Raw genomic sequence first — 16038 nt, forward strand, 5'->3', positions numbered from 1 at the left:
ATTTCATCCACTGTGTCTCTTACTTAAGCTGGGCAAGCAGTGCAGTTTTTCTTTCAATAGATACAGGATAATAATGCATCCAGAATCCCATGAATGTGACAGTAAGTCTGCATAAAATATGGGTGGAAGCTCATGCTGGGAAAATATAGATTGGCTTTTATTTTCAAAGAGAGAAAAAATGTAAGAATATTCTGTGTTCATTCATAATGTCTTTTCTATAAAGAAAATTAATTTATTTCTTCAACTGATTAAATAAACTCTTTTAAGCTTTTTTCTTTTAAAACATTTTTCAATTTCTTATTAGAAGTGCTACAGAAAAGGCTTAAACCTTCATTTTAAAAATGCCTTAATGAAAAAATTGAAGCAATTCTGAAAGACATTTAGCAAATGTTGAAATGAAATATTCTTATATCTTAAAAATTCTCCACATTCCTATTGATCTTCTTTCTTTCTTTTCAGATACATTTGCCACCTTGTACTGAAATTTATAATTTTCTTGGTTCTTCTGAAATACTACTTCACATCAAATGAATTGGTTACTGAAACAAAAAAGTCAGCAACCTACAATCATTATTCTCTTGACTACTAAAGTAAGGAGTCGTTTACTATCCAAATCTTCTCCAGTGCAAATACATAGAGAGCATAAACAAGTCAGCTCTTATTTTGTTTCTGAAGTACACTGGAGAAGTAAAAAGTACAGTGTAAGACAGGCTTTCCAAACTTCTGTCCAAGCCTGCAACTCTTTTCCAAAGTCTTTCTGATTTAAAATGCAAATTCTGAAAGGGTATATAGATTTTCTAGTACTTTAATTACCAAACATGAGTTCAGAATTACTAGCAATGTTATTACACTGATTGATATTCGTAAAATTGGAGAATCGTGTAGTTTGGAAGGGATCTCCAGACCTTGTCTGCAGTCCTGCTCAAAGCAGGGCCAGCTAGAGCGGATAACCGAGGATAATCCCCTGCCTGTACAAAGACTACTTTAAACCACAGCACTGGAACTTGTATTCAGATGTTATCTGCCATTAACCTTGATCCTTTTTCTATGTCACCTCTTGCCAGGTAAGCGAATGACAGCTAAAAAAAGAATGGTTTAGGTCTGTTGACCTTTCGGATGCGATCTCCACATCTTCCTGACAGATCCCCAGTGCACGTTAAAATGGCATAAAGCAACTCCAATGCATTTCTAAATGTGCTATTAAGGGTACCTTTGGCATGAAGGAATCCTGAGATGCCCCAAAGGCATCGTGTCTCTCCTTGCTGTTCCTGCCACAGGGACTTGTCAAGATTACTTTGGGGATGGAAGAGTAAACCCGGAGTGTCATTCACTCCACTATCGGTGGCCGGTTGCAAGATCTGTAGTTTTTCTGCTTTTAGGGAAGAATTCTAGCTTGTGTTGAGGCTTGCTTTGACCTCAGGTAGCTTCTGGAAGAAGGGGAAGCCATTGGTTGCTGCCTTCCAGTGGGTGCCTGGAACAAGGCCAGAGAGTCTCCTTAGCCGAGTCATTTGCACACCTTTAGATCCCCTTTAATCCAGGCTTAGTAGACTGAAGAATCCAACTTGACAAATACTGCTGTGACGGTAGGTCATGGACAAAGCCCTACTGCCAGGCTATGGGGGCTGCAAGAAAAAATTGTTTGAACTTAAAAATACACAGTTGCTTGCATCCCAGGTGAAGTGCTCTCAAAAGCAGCTACCAAGCATTTTGGACTGCCTGCAGGTTTTAAGAGTTCTCGGATAAAAACCACAAGTAGGAGCAAAAAAGGTCACATTTCTACATCATGGCTGAAAAGTCCTCATACGAAAGGAATATGCACATTCTTCTAGGAATCTGGAGACAGTAGAAAATGTTTCTTACTATTTATCTTGCTGATTATCAGGAGGAGATAGTAAGTTCCTGGGTTACCACTTTTTTGACAAATAAAAGGACATTGTCCTACTTAGCGTTCAAATAAGGTTTTATTTAAGTGTTTTGCTCTTTTCTGTTAGTGCACTTTTGTGCTGCTGTCTTCAGCAGGTTATGCTTGAGCCAGGGTTTTTTTTTTCTTTTTTGAGACATTCACTATTTCTATTTTTGAAAATAAAGTTGTGAAAACTATGTCAATGTCAAATACTGGGTAAAAACTGCTAGAGGTGACGGTATCAGAATGTAGTTTTACAGGCTTGTATAATATTGGAAAGTGATTAAAAAACAAGAATAGAAATTCCTTTCCTGATACGTTAATTCTTTAAACCAGTAGGTTTTCTTTGTTCAGCATAGATCCTTGAAGGTCTTAAGCAATCCTACTAGAAACCTGATTTTATTAGCATTTTAAAATAAATACTTGTGGCAAAAAATCTTTAAAATTTGTTTGGAGAACTTTGGAACATAGCTTTACTTTACTCATCCACAGTATTGTCTGATTTTATAAAATGAGAAGAGAATTTTGCCAAAATTGGCTAAATTTTATTATAGCGATGGTCTCATGGTCAGTTGCAAGCTGACGGCTGATGGTACTGTTAAAATACTTAAAATGTAGCATTAAGTCATTACTCCTCTGTAATATATGGGTCTATCTAGGAATTTGTTAATAGTCCTGGTCCTAAACCCTGGATTGGTCAATCAGAGGCTTTTGGTCTATGTTATGACCAGGGAAACTATGGTTTTAATTTTCAGGAAAATGGGAGTTTAATTTACAGCAAAATTCACATTACATCACTTTGTGCTGACTTTCCCTAGTACCACTTCTGCACTTTCTGCTGACTGCCAACATATTAAAGGGCAAGAGTGGCAAGCAGTCACAGGACCCTCAATGTATATGGAAGGACTGAGGAAATCTTTAGGGTCGAGTAGTTCTTCAGGATTGTATTTCTGCTACCATAAATTTATTTTCAAAATGTGCCATATAAAAAACCCTTGCTATTTTCAAAGTATATTGAAAGTGACATCAACTCACCTAAAAATCTTAATTGTGGGGAGAAGCAAGAGATTTTGAACAGCTGAACTACCTCACTTTAAAATCCCTGTGATTACAATTTCAGCAATAGGAAATATTCCTACAAATGAATGCTTTGCCCTATCTCTGAGTAATTTTCGATGTTACTTGTGCCACATATCAGAATGGCTTACTCATCAGAATTATGCACCATTTTGAGTGCTGAGGAAGTGCTAGTGATTTTTTGCAGCACTTGCCAGGCAGGCTGTGTCTAGATCTGGGTTTACCCCTTTTAATGCCAGACCTGGACCTAATTCTTCAGCCTCAGGAAGTATGTATTGGAGGACTTTAATTAGGAAACAAGGAAGAGAGTTAAAGAGCTTATGTTTCAAAGAAATAAATTGAAAATTGAGTATCCATATCAAGGTAGCACTTTATCTGTAGTACAAACAGTCAAGGAATCTGAATGAGAGGAAATGGAGTGAAAATGCTCAGTTAGATTACAGCATAAAAATAAACAGATAGTCTGAACCGAATTAAACTACTGACAATCATATTAGAATGTAAAAGGCTGTAAGAACAGCATATATGTTATTGAAATGCCCTAAGATCATCATGCTTCAAAAACCCCCACAGATTTACATACTTCTGGAAGATTTATTAAAAATGTACTTTTAAAAGAAGAATAAAGAAGATGACTATGGTATTTTTGAAAACTACCAAGAACCAAGGAGAAACTTTACCTGACACAGGAGAACATATATCAATCATTTGACAGATTACATTTATTTAAATGATAGATAAACTAGAATATTACTGACTTAACTTCTCAAGTTACTGTTGAATCTTGTAACTTTGGAAACGAAAACAATTGGTAGTGATTTTCTTACTGATTTACTCAGAAGTATGTATGTTACATTAAGCACAAAAATTTTCTAAGGTTTATGAAAACTGCAGTAGAGCAACTTGTTTTCAGAGTATTCTCACTTCAACTATAAAAGCAAATGAAAGGGAATATAGTAACCACTCAGTAAAAAACCGCCAAACAAACCAAAAGGAACGCTAAACAATGGTGAACCTATATGCAAAGGAATCAATTTTCCTATAATCTCACAAAGACATGCATTTATAAATTCATAGAATGATAGAATGGTTTGGGTTGGAAGGGACCTTTAAAGGTCATCTAGTGCAACCCCCGCTGCAATGAGCAGTGACATCTTCAACTAGATCAGGTTGCTCAGAGCCCCGTCCAACCTGACCTTGAATGTTTCTGGGTATGGGGCATCTACCACCTCTCTGGGCAACCTGTTCCAGGGTTTCACCAACCCTCATTGAAAAAATTTCCTCCTTATATCTAATCTAAATCCACCCTCTTTTAGTTTAAAACCATTACCCCTTGTCCTATCACTACAGGCCCTGATAAAAAGTCTGTCCTCAATTTTTTTGCAAATTATTTACAAATTATTGCGAATTATTTTGAAGCAAATTCATCACTAGCTTTTCTTTGTTCAGATTGTCCAGTCAGGATTGTTAAAGACATTCACAACACAATCTATAGTTTACAGCTACCAAATTAAAATTAAATCAGATAAGGTAGGCATCTTCCTTCTTAGAAAACAGAACCAGAAAGTACATCTTTTTGTATTTTAGGGGTCTCTGTGCATTGTTTACTATAGACTTAATATAGAAATGGAAACTATAATCATTCTGCTATATATGGCATAACTTAGTAAAGCCACTTTACCTACCTATCTAGTCATTAAGTGCCTACCTGGAATTTAAGTGTGTGCCAGAAAAATGAAAGCATGGAAAAATAATGATGGCTATTATTTCTTTTAATGTCATTTCCTCTTATCCACACGGGGATAAGCTGTGATTCTGTAATCACTGAAATTTATGCTTAACTTTACAAACTTCACATGTTGAACTTGGCTCAGAAGAATTACCAACATGTAGAAAGTTAACACATTCAGGGATGTTCAGACCTGTTATCGTAAAGAAAAATAATGATAGCAAGAGTACTACTTTGCATTTTTCTGATGGTTTCTAGGCTTTTTACAGATCTGAAATTAATGAAGCCTAACAATAACCTGAGAGATGACATTGCAATTTGTTTGTGGATCTGAGCTGAAAATCTGAGCTGTAAAAATGAAGAATTAGTTACAGTAAAAGGCAAAAGCACCTATAAATTAGGTACCACAACTTGTAAGTTTAAGGCACCTGGTGCTAAGAATGGGATCCAAAACCAGACTAGATGCTCAGGCTCCCCTTAGCAATTCATGCAGACTTGCTATTCAAAGCACCATCTGCTGAATGGAGAGTGATGTAAAGATGCCCAAAGGAAGTTAGGGAAGCCACCTTAGAGGGCATGCAACTACACCTCTTAGTTCAAAGAGTTGAGCACAGTGGAAAGTTATCTAGGGAAACAGAGAAGTATGTATGTTCACCTTTTCTCTTCAGATGGAGAGTATTCAAACATCTATCTTTTATTTCTGCAGAAAGATCCTAACAACAGACAAGAGGCAAGTGTTTCCATCAGAGTTTTCTACTGGAGCTCTGCCACCAGGCAGAAAGGAAGGAAAGATTCGCATGACTGCTAAGAGAGTAAAGAAGAGCCTTGGTTAGGACACTAGCTGTAAGGGAGGATGCTGAAATGCTGGTCTTCCTATCCATCCTACGTTAGACAATCGCTAGAGAAAAATAAAAGAACCAAAATAGTTTACAGCGCTGGAACCAGAGTCCAGGATTCCTTACTCCTAAGGGAATGCACTGGGCAATACGACAGAGTGATCTGACAGCAGGTTGATAGGGGTTTTCTGGATATGCTTGTGCCCTGTTTTATATATGTATCATTATTTTTTAAATCTGGCCCTAAGCAATTTGTTGATTCCATGTAGCAATTTAATGGCAAAACTAATACATGCTTCCGTACCGTGACCAGCAACTGCAACTCCTGCAGAGTGCTCTTGAAAGAAATTTTAAAAGCCTGAGGCAGATGTCAGCAATTCATGTGACGTACAAAGGTTTGGCAAATGCCAGAGAATCTGGTTCTCTCTCCTGAGGGAGAAAGGGTTTTTTGACAGCTGACAGAAGAGTTGATTTTTTTTTCATTGTTTGGCCATAATGGGTTGCATATCCCAAAGTAAGGTGGGGAAGCCATGTAAGTATCTTGCAAGAGTGCTTCCTATATCTGTATTCTTGACATAGGTTTGGCTCAGCTCTGCTGGGGATTATTTGCCACTCACTGCTTGCATCTTATTATATTAATGAATCCTGTACATGCATGATGGGAGAAATTTGGATCCTAGTGGAGTTATTGGCAAACATCCCACAGGAGACTTAGTTGAACCCAGCGAAGACCAAGGACACGGATTGATTCCTGTGAGGTGTTTCTCAGCAAAAATGGCCAGCCTCTGAAACAAGGCAACCATTAGCTATCCCATCAACTCTTTAAGTACTCCAGGTAATGTATTTACCTGGAAATAGAAATGAAGTTACTTTTATTTTTCAGACAATGCTAAAACGACACTTTTAGAAAAGTGAAAATAAATGTTCCTTTTTAAAGCAAAGAGCAAAATCAACTAGTCAGCTTTCCAAATGCAATCTATGAGATTAATGTGCCTCGAAACACAGACATATCTATAAAATATTAATTACTTCACTCTGGACTATATTTAAATTACATTTAGCAGTTTTGAAATTCCTTCCATATACTTTTATGAGTAAATAATATTAAATGTTTTGATCATGGAAACCACTTCCTGTGTAATACTACTCTCTGTTAAAAAAACTGACTTATATGCCAGGCACAATAGAAGTCCAAGGAGCTTCCTAGGAGCAGAGATGACTTTTGTGAGCAGGAATCTGAGGAATGTGCTTATTTTTGCTTATAGCTATAGTGTCCAAAATTTCAGACACATGAATGTTGAAGAGTGACTGATTTTTTAAAAAAAGATTTTGCTTTTTTAACAAGATAGCATCACTGTAGCTTCTCTAATTTAAAAGGATTACATAGGCAAATCTATATGAAAGTTATGAATACAGCTCAAATGCTTGATTTACCTCAAAATACCCGGAATGACTGAAATGTGTATAATCTTCTGTTTTACTGAAAAAAAAATTCCCCTAATTGCAAAAGTAATTTGGTGCCATATTAGTTGTTTGATGTAATAGGGTTTATAAGCCATAAATACATCTATCACTTAATAAGATTATTTTCTGCTTTCCTTTCAGCCTTATTAGGGATGAAACTTTGTAAAGGACTAGATTATAAGCTAACAAAATGATAATAATGATAGCTACTGTTTAATAAACACCATATTTTCTCTTATTCATGTGTTCAAAGATAGAGAGGAGTGCCACACCTCTTTCATGTGCACAACAGATTCACTGTCAGAAGAAGCTGGCAGACTCATGAATAATGCTAAAGGAGGAGAGCAGCTGTTTAGTAACAAAACCTTCTTAGCAGAGCCTTTCAGCCAGTTGCTGTACCATTTGACGTGGTACTCGTGAGTGTGTGCGTGCACGCGTGTGTAACTGGAAAGGCAGGAATGTAGGAAAAAAGATCACAGTGGAAGCACTGATTATCATATTAACTAGGTAAATATGTCATTTTTATAAGAGGAAGGTATTTTAAGATTTTAGATATGAAAGAACAACCTGAAAGGAACCTCTCCTCTGGCTCTTTTGAAACTTCTTTTTGTCAGCACAGCATACAAGGTACTCTGCCACTACTTCTGTTTCTGCAACACCGGCTCTCGGACAGTCAATGGAAATTTTGCCATTTGTACCAACTGGATCAAAATTTTACCCTACAACCTTTCTCAACTTTACCAATATTAAAAAAAAAAAAAAAATGCAATTGGAAAAGACAGTGTAAAAATTACCGAGGAAGAAACATTGGGAACTAAGAAAATCACCAAGAAAAAAATGCACCTAAAAAAATGGCAAAGAATGACTTTCAGACACCAAATGAGAAAAATGTCTATGTCGTTCTTTATTGGGACAGTTCCCATAAATGTATATGCATGTAAGTTGTTCCTGCTCAGCAGAGTAGTTCTCTTGACTGCAGTCTGTAAAGTCTATATATAGAGAATGGGAAAAATAGGCCTGTTATCCTGAATTCATACCACTGGGCAAAAGGAGAGAATTGCATATCTATTCAAGGCAATTAGCATCTATTATGAAAACACGGCTGTTCTGCATTCTTCACACAGGCTAAAGAGCCACATACACTTTTGGTGAAAAAATAGAACACATGTGCAGGAACAATAGGTTTCTAGAGGATATATTCCATAGTTGTATTTGTTCACTGTTGTCCAGGACTCCAAAACACATTCTTCACGCCAAGGATTTAAAGATCCCGAGGTTTTGCTTTTTTTCTTTCCAAATTTGAGCTGTTATACTTCATGGCAGAAATTACCTTAAAAAAGAGAGATGTATGACATAATGTAAAAAATTCCATTATATGAATAACTTTAGATTTGCATTTAATTGTGTTCATACAAATCCATTAACTCATTTTACAATGACAACAAAAGATCTTTTTCCTGTTTATTGTAGGTGCATAATAACTTGGGCTTTTATTTGGCAACATGTTTTAAGATGTTTGCTCAACTATTTTCATGCACCTGTATTTTAATGTGTGATTTAGATGTAAAGTATTTGGCATAGGCATATAGAACCCATTTCAGAGTCACAGCTCAGAATCCAAGCTTTAGGGGTAAATGTTCTTAATGTTTTGTTAACTTACTATGAGCTCAAATGGCCTGAATTTTCCTAATGTAGTCTCATCTGACTACATACTGGATTCATACCACTGGGCAAAATAACAGAACTGCATATCTATTGAAGGCAATTAACGCCTGTTAGGAAAATAATGGCTGTTCTGTGTTCTTCACACTGAAAAAAGAGCTACATACACTTTTGGTGAAAAAACAGAACACATGCACAAACAGTAGATTTCCAGAGGACCTATTTCATAGCTGTATTTGTTTGCCTTTGCCCAGGGTTCTGATACGTATACAAAACAAAAGCCTATTCAACCTCTCCAACCTCTAATGCAAGATCCGGCAATCCTTTCCAGCATACTTCTTTCCCAGCTCTCCCTTTATGTCCAGGGAGGGAGGACACAGGGAGGTACAGCCCTGTAATTGTAATTTGGCTTTTAAGTATTGCAGCCTACAATCAAATTCTTGGTAGCTGGTGAATACTCTTTATTTCTGCTAGAGTTGCTATCCAAGACTATTTCTAAATAAGTAAAATATCTTTACAAGGATAGTTTCAATAGTAAAAGTCAATATAATCAATGGTGTGATCATCTTCTAACTGTAATCTGTTTGTAAAATGAACGTCCCCCCTGCTCCTTCCCATTGAATTTGTTACAATCAAATTCTTGGTAGCTGGTGAATACTCTTTATTTCTGCTAGAGTTGCTATCCAAGACTATTTCTAAATAAGTAAAATATCTTTACAAGGATAGTTTCAATAGTAAAAGTCAATATAATCAATGGTGTGATCATCTTCTAACTGTAATCTGTTTGTAAAATGAACGTCCCCCCTGCTCCTTCCCATTGAATTTGTTGCCTCTCCTCAGATGTTTGTAATTTGGAGGAAACTGCTCTTCTTGTGATATTAAAAAACTTCAGTGTCTGACAACTTTTTATTAGAGAAGGAAAGGTGCTTGCCCTATAAGGAAGACTGCTTTGAAACACAATGCTTAGTACTGTTTCTTTAGAAACTTAGTATTTCAGCATATTTTTCTTGTAACATCTAAACTGTTAGTATCTGATACTACAACAACTTGGTTATTGAAATCACCTTGATATGTTTGGAATTTGAGCAGTAATATTGTAGTCAAATGAAGTGATGTATTATTCATGCTTAGTTAGGTCAGCTGAACACATTTCAGCCTTACCGTGTTTGCAATCATCTTGACTAGTGTCATAATATTTTCCATCACCTCTCCCGAGGCACATTTAGCACCTTTTTTTTCCCCCCTTTTAGAAAAAGAAATTCTCAATTATAGCTGTAAAGCAAACAGGCAACTGAAATCCACCCATTTCCTAAAGCTCTATTATCCCTGAGGCATTTGAAACAAAAACATATCGATATTAAATACTTAGCAGAAAGCAATCAAGAAAATCTTTTTTTCTCCCAACTCTCTCTTCTCCCCTTACTCCTACAACCAATGTGCCTCTAAACAGAAAAGCCTGAGTTGTCTGAAAGCACACAGGGAGACACGATAGCAAAAGCAAGCCTCCTTTATGCCCTTGTCCCCAGGAGTCTTTTCTGGTATCTTCTCCTCGCAGCCCTCTTCTTGTTCACCTGTGATAAGTGTAATCTCTTCTCAGCAGCTCCCAATGCTTCACTCACTGATTTCAACAAGCAAGCAAGCAACAGAAGAGGTGTTGTTCATAAAAATCTATTCTCCTCTCCCTTCATCAGACTGATGCCTGTACTGAAATAAGTTATCATCAGTAAGTCCATAGGAACTGGTATCCAAACCTGTGTGGGTTATAGCAGTAGCCTCTGTCGGCTGGAGAGGATGCCATGGGCATGCCTGTTGCAAGCCTCCAGCAAAGGGTGCAGGGTGCTGTGGGTGGCCCGGTGTTCTGCTGAAGCCAAGGCTTCTGTGAGGCTGGGCTAGCGCAGCCAGGGGTTTGGAGCAGGAGTTAAAACTGGCTCATTATAAGTAAAATACCAAACTGAAACAATCGGCTATTTCCTTCTCTATGTTGTGCTAGGCAATAGCTCTCTCCTGAGTGCTTAGGTTTCATTAGTATATACGTAAGTGCTGAACTTACCCTGAAAGGGTTTTTTTTTTTCTTTTTCTAAACTAAAACATGTAAGGTGTCCAGCCAATTTTCTTTTCCAGTTAATTTTTAGAAGTAGAACTGGATTCTATGTCTTTGCACACTGTCTCTCTCCCACGGTCTGTTGGATCTTTCTGTACTCCTGTGGGATTTTCCAGTCTTTAGGACTCGTGGACTCTGTATTGGCAGAGTGGAACGTAGCATGGCTTAGAAAAAGGCAGGGAGTTATGGCAAAAAGAGCTGATTATGTGAATGTGGTAGCTGTCATTCCTGTATTGGAGTGTGATATGGATGCTTTGATCACTAGTCCAATTTAAATCATGATATGACTTCTTTTGTATGGCAGATTCAAGTTTACTCTTCCACGAGCAGAATTTTTTGTGCCTTGCTCAGGAGTACAGGGGGACAAGAAAAAGAGCTTGCTTGTACAACATGCTCTGCTCAAAGTCCCCTTCAAAACTGCTTTTTTTTACCCCTACAAAGTGAGTATTTTTCCGGTAGTACATAGAAATATGGTTATGTACCACCATGCTGGTCCACAGGAGTGATCAGGATGACAAGAATGTGATGTGTCTGCATCTATAAGAAGATGACCAAAAAACCTGTTAAGTAGTAGCAGAGGTATTGACCACGCTCAGTTCCCTTTCCTATGGTTTGTCTATACGCTGCCCACTATTAGGCAATATCATCTAAAATAATGGATTTTGTGGCCAGAAAAAAAAATAAGCAAAAAACAACAAAAAGCCTTTGGACGCTACCTGATTTTCTTACAGATGTGGGAAGAATGATGGTTCTGTCACCCACACTTAACCAAACCATAGTGAAGCCATGGAATGAGAAAAAAGTACATCATTTTGTGAGTATACATAATAATAATAATCTTGTCACTGAAATCACTGAACGAAATTACAATTTTAGGAAACACCGTTGCATATAGCCAACTTGTATAAAGCAGTGCATTGACATATTCAAATACTTATTTACATTTCAGTTTTCAATAGATAAAATAGCATTCTGCTGCACAAGAAGTCAATAAAAATTTAAGGGAAGAAAATCTTCCATAATTTATTTCCGAAAAAATTGACTTCTAGAAACCCAAACAGTGATCTACGACTAATTGATTGTTTTTTAATAGCTTTTTGTACTTATGTGAAGAATCCTTAAGAGAAAGAGTAAAGCAGGGAAAAAATGCTTGATTTTGCATAAGCCAGGTTCAGTGCAATCACTGATCATGCTCCTGACGTTCCTTCTGAAATGGTAGATCATCCAAATTAATCAAAAATGGTGATCAATGTAGTATTAAATTTCAAAATGAATAAAAGATGTTTAAAAAAAACATAACCCCAAAACCCGAACCCCCAAACAAGCACAAGGGCGGAGATTAGGAGAAAGGTAAAGAAAGGGGAATATTCTACCTGCTATTTGTTTTGTCAGGTGTACTGACAATCAGGAAACCAATAATGCTGGTGAGTTTTCCCCTTAACACCATGGAATTATGCAGTGATGTGGGTCTCTTAGTAAGTGAACGCATTTATCTAAATGATTCCTATTAGAAACCAAACAGGTTTTCCTTAATAATTTGAGATGACGGTTTAAGTATTTACGCTTCTATTTTGCCCTCTCTTCCTGCATACAAATGCTTTTACATGCAATGCAATGAATTAACATGAGCGTAAATAGTAGAACAATTTCAAAGTGTGTGAAGATTTTCTCACAGAGAAGGCGCTGTAACATTGATTCTTAAACTTTATGCAAAACAGTGCCTTTTCCTTGAAGTGAGACAGACCTGGCAGTTCTGCTGTTTAATGAGGGATGTTGGGGAAGAGGTCTGAAAAGCAGCTTGTGATAAAATAATAGTGCAGATTTCATGTTCTACAACCAACAACAGCACATTGATTTTTGGTTCAGTACACTGGTAAGATTGTTTGCTTTGCACTTCCAAGTGGTGTAAAGAAAGCAAGGATGGAAGAGCGAAGGCAATTAAGAAAATGCTGTACCCAAGAGAAGTGTGTGCATTGCTGATCTGATTTGTGGTTTGAAATCCCCTAATTCTAGAAGCATGGAGAAAGTGAGATATGAACTTTTCTCTCGTTTGGCCCTGCTTAATGAAAGAGACAGAAAGAGGCTGGGAAATGGCGGATTGCTGCTGCTGTTGTTTTCTATTCCTAGGCCCCTGCTGTCCAAAAGGAAAGACAGAAGCAAACTATCCATTCTTTGCTCGCCTTGCATAGGCTTCTAGATATCGAGAAGGTGCTGACTTTATTTGTGTTTATAATCAGCCCTTGCAGCATTAGGGTGTTTCTAAGGGGAAATCTGCTACAGATAAAGGCTCAAATAACAACAGTCATTATAAATAACACGTTGCACATCATTAATGACTTTCTTCTGAGTTTCTCAAGGTTTACTAAAACATTTCTCTGAAATGTCTTTCTGTATAATTAACAAAACACTGACTTAGTTAAATTATTAATCGGATTTCATTATTATACTTTATTTTTACGCCTTCTCTAAGTTATAATGCTCCCTGTATTCTTCTCAGTCACGGAAAAGATTTCACAAATATTTCTGAACTATTTTAAGAAAATTTCATATTAAAAATACTTTGATCAAGTTGTTTTCATTTATCTTATTGCTTCATTAGTGACATGAAATCTTTAAGTAGCCCTATAGCTCCACGTATTGTGTTCTCACAAGGGCACAAAACTAACCGTATGTCTACTGTTTTCTCATGGATTTGCAATTTTCTCACCACTTTCCCTGTGAAACTTTATAAATCTTGCATGTCTTCTTAATATGCATCTGAAATGGGCTATGTGTATATCTCTACCCAATAGTTAACATTAAACTGCAAAGCTTATAAATTTAATAGAGTCTAGGAAAAACACTGTGTCATAAATCTGCTTATAACCCTGCTTGCTGGTTCATTGGCCATAATTCTTGACTTTTTGTAGCTTTATCCAAAATCAAAAGATTTAATAAGCTCTGCGAAATTATAGCAAGCTGCCTACTGTAGCCTGCCAGAACTTTGCATGCTTTCTGGAAGGCAACAAGCAAATGGAGTTTCTGCACATCAGTTTCCTCTTATTGCAGTGATCTGAAGTGAGAAAATCTATATGAAAATCAATTTCTGACTTTACAGTCTTCCTCTATTATATTAATTTTTTTGGGAATATTTAGGGTCAGAGGAAGAAGAATTAGCTGATCTGCCTGGAAACCTGTTCCTTTCTTTCACCGAGGACTGCTTTTGGGGTCGATGGGTGTCTGCTGGGGACTAACATCATGGGAAGCTACTTGCACCTGTTGCCTTTCATCCAGTTGCTATGCATCCTTGTGAGAGAGTACCTCCACCCTCCCTGTAAGTAATGGTGTTGCCATCTGCTTCCAACCAAAGCACTCCTTGCTGTCCTTGCATGCTTCAGGTTTGAGCTGGCTGGGAAAGGCTTCCTGCTATTCCCAAGCTCATGTCCTGCTTCATTAAACTTTTTTTTTTTTTACATTTATACCTGTGTAAGCCTACTTGCTTTGCTGAGGGTTTTGACTCAGATCAGAATCAAAGTGATACAATCAATTCCTACACGAGAGGCCTTCTACATGAAAAGTCTTCTACATGATGGAACTTCATGAAAATTCATTAATATTAACTGCTTAAGGTAATTAATACCTATGCAGAGTTTCAGAAGGACACAGATCTCACTCCGTTAAATTTCTATTTTATTAAGCTAAGAAATCTCAAAAGATTTTTTTTCATATGAACATAAGGTTTTGATTCTGGTAATGTGAAATGGGGCTTTAATACACCAAGGTATGCATTTTGAACAAAAAAAACCCCAAGAAACTCAAAATCAGTCAATTCAAATTAAAATTAAGTTCTGATTTTAGGCTTGTTCAGCTTGCCTTTTTTTTTTTGAGAACTAGGATGTGACTGCAAAAAGTCTTGAGCAGATGCTGCGATTACAGTGTCAAATAATTTTACATCTCTTTAGTGTGGACCTACCCGCGTTGAGTATTTCTAGAAATACTCTCTATAAGGAAAGCAGCGTCCACACAAGGCTGTTTGCTCAAATTTAGCACAAAAAGGTTTAGCTAGTTAGAATTTTCTCAAAAATTGAAGTTTATAGGCAATGTGTCTTTAGAAAGGGTCTGAATTTTTAAACCTTTTAATTTCCTAATTTTCAGATGTAAAACTTGAAGATGTGCATGCAATATGTAAAATTGCACAGAACGATCCATATTGTTATTAAATATTATGGTTACAAGTAAAACACTCAAAACCTGGACTGTGCCAGGAATAAGGTTGCTAGTAAAATATTTGTTCCTTTGTACGTATACGTGAAAATGATCTTTAGCAATAAATGATGCATAGACTATGTATTTCTGCGTATGCAGAAATAAGGTGTACATGCATGATGCCCACAGATGCCCTGACCCCTGCAGTGGATAGAATAGATTAGCACCTACTTACTAGTTTTTTCGCTGCGTCCCATGCCTCACCTACCACTGCCTGTGGAAACCCAGCTCCAAAGGCAGAAGCACAAACACTGGTGTTGGCCGCTTCACACCACCATCACTCCGTGAGTGCTTCACGGGCCTTAATTACAACCCAGGAGGCCTCCGAGAGTGGGAGAGGGATTTGCCACCTGCAAAATGGTGGCATGTAGGGATAATGCTGAAAAGCGTGCATTACATTTGGTTGCTTAATCTGACTCCTGAATTGTCAAGGTGGCTGGTATCGTTTGTGAAGCAATGTCCTACGCCTCCCTCGCAGGCGACGTGCAGGTTACATCTGTAGGCCCCAGAGGGGGCTCTGCTGCCAGTCCTCACTTTTTAACGATTCAAAAAAGAAAGAAGTGCTGCGTTACACAGGCTAAACCTGGGAAACATTGTGAAAAGTTACAGGCAGCCTGGCAAGAGATAAGTGGGCAAAGAGAGCTGACCAAGGCAGCACTTTGGCCTCTTTCGACTCTGTCCCAGCCAACCGCCATTTTCTTCTCTTGGAGGCACCATTGCTGGGTGGGACCCCAGCCTGGCCTCCGGCTGTCTCTGTCCCCTCCGCGCAGCCGGCAACAAGCCCCGTCGTCGCCAACGCGCTGTGTGGACGGCCACACCTCGAAGCCGCTCTCACGCAGGGAGCGCCGCGGCGGTCCCGACCTGCCTCGCTGTCCCAGGCGGGACTAGAACTCATGGCCCACCGCCTCCCGCCTCCTCGCGCTACCCATGCGGCCACCGGGGCACAAGCGAGGCGCCCGGCGCGCGTGCCCGCACGGGCCGGGAAGGGGAGGGGAGGCGGAGCGGCGCGCGTGCGCGCGCA

The sequence above is a fragment of the Aptenodytes forsteri genome, unplaced genomic scaffold (assembly GCF_000699145.1).
Source record: "Aptenodytes forsteri isolate BGI_AS27 unplaced genomic scaffold, ASM69914v1 Scaffold108, whole genome shotgun sequence".
Classification (NCBI taxonomy): domain Eukaryota; kingdom Metazoa; phylum Chordata; class Aves; order Sphenisciformes; family Spheniscidae; genus Aptenodytes; species Aptenodytes forsteri.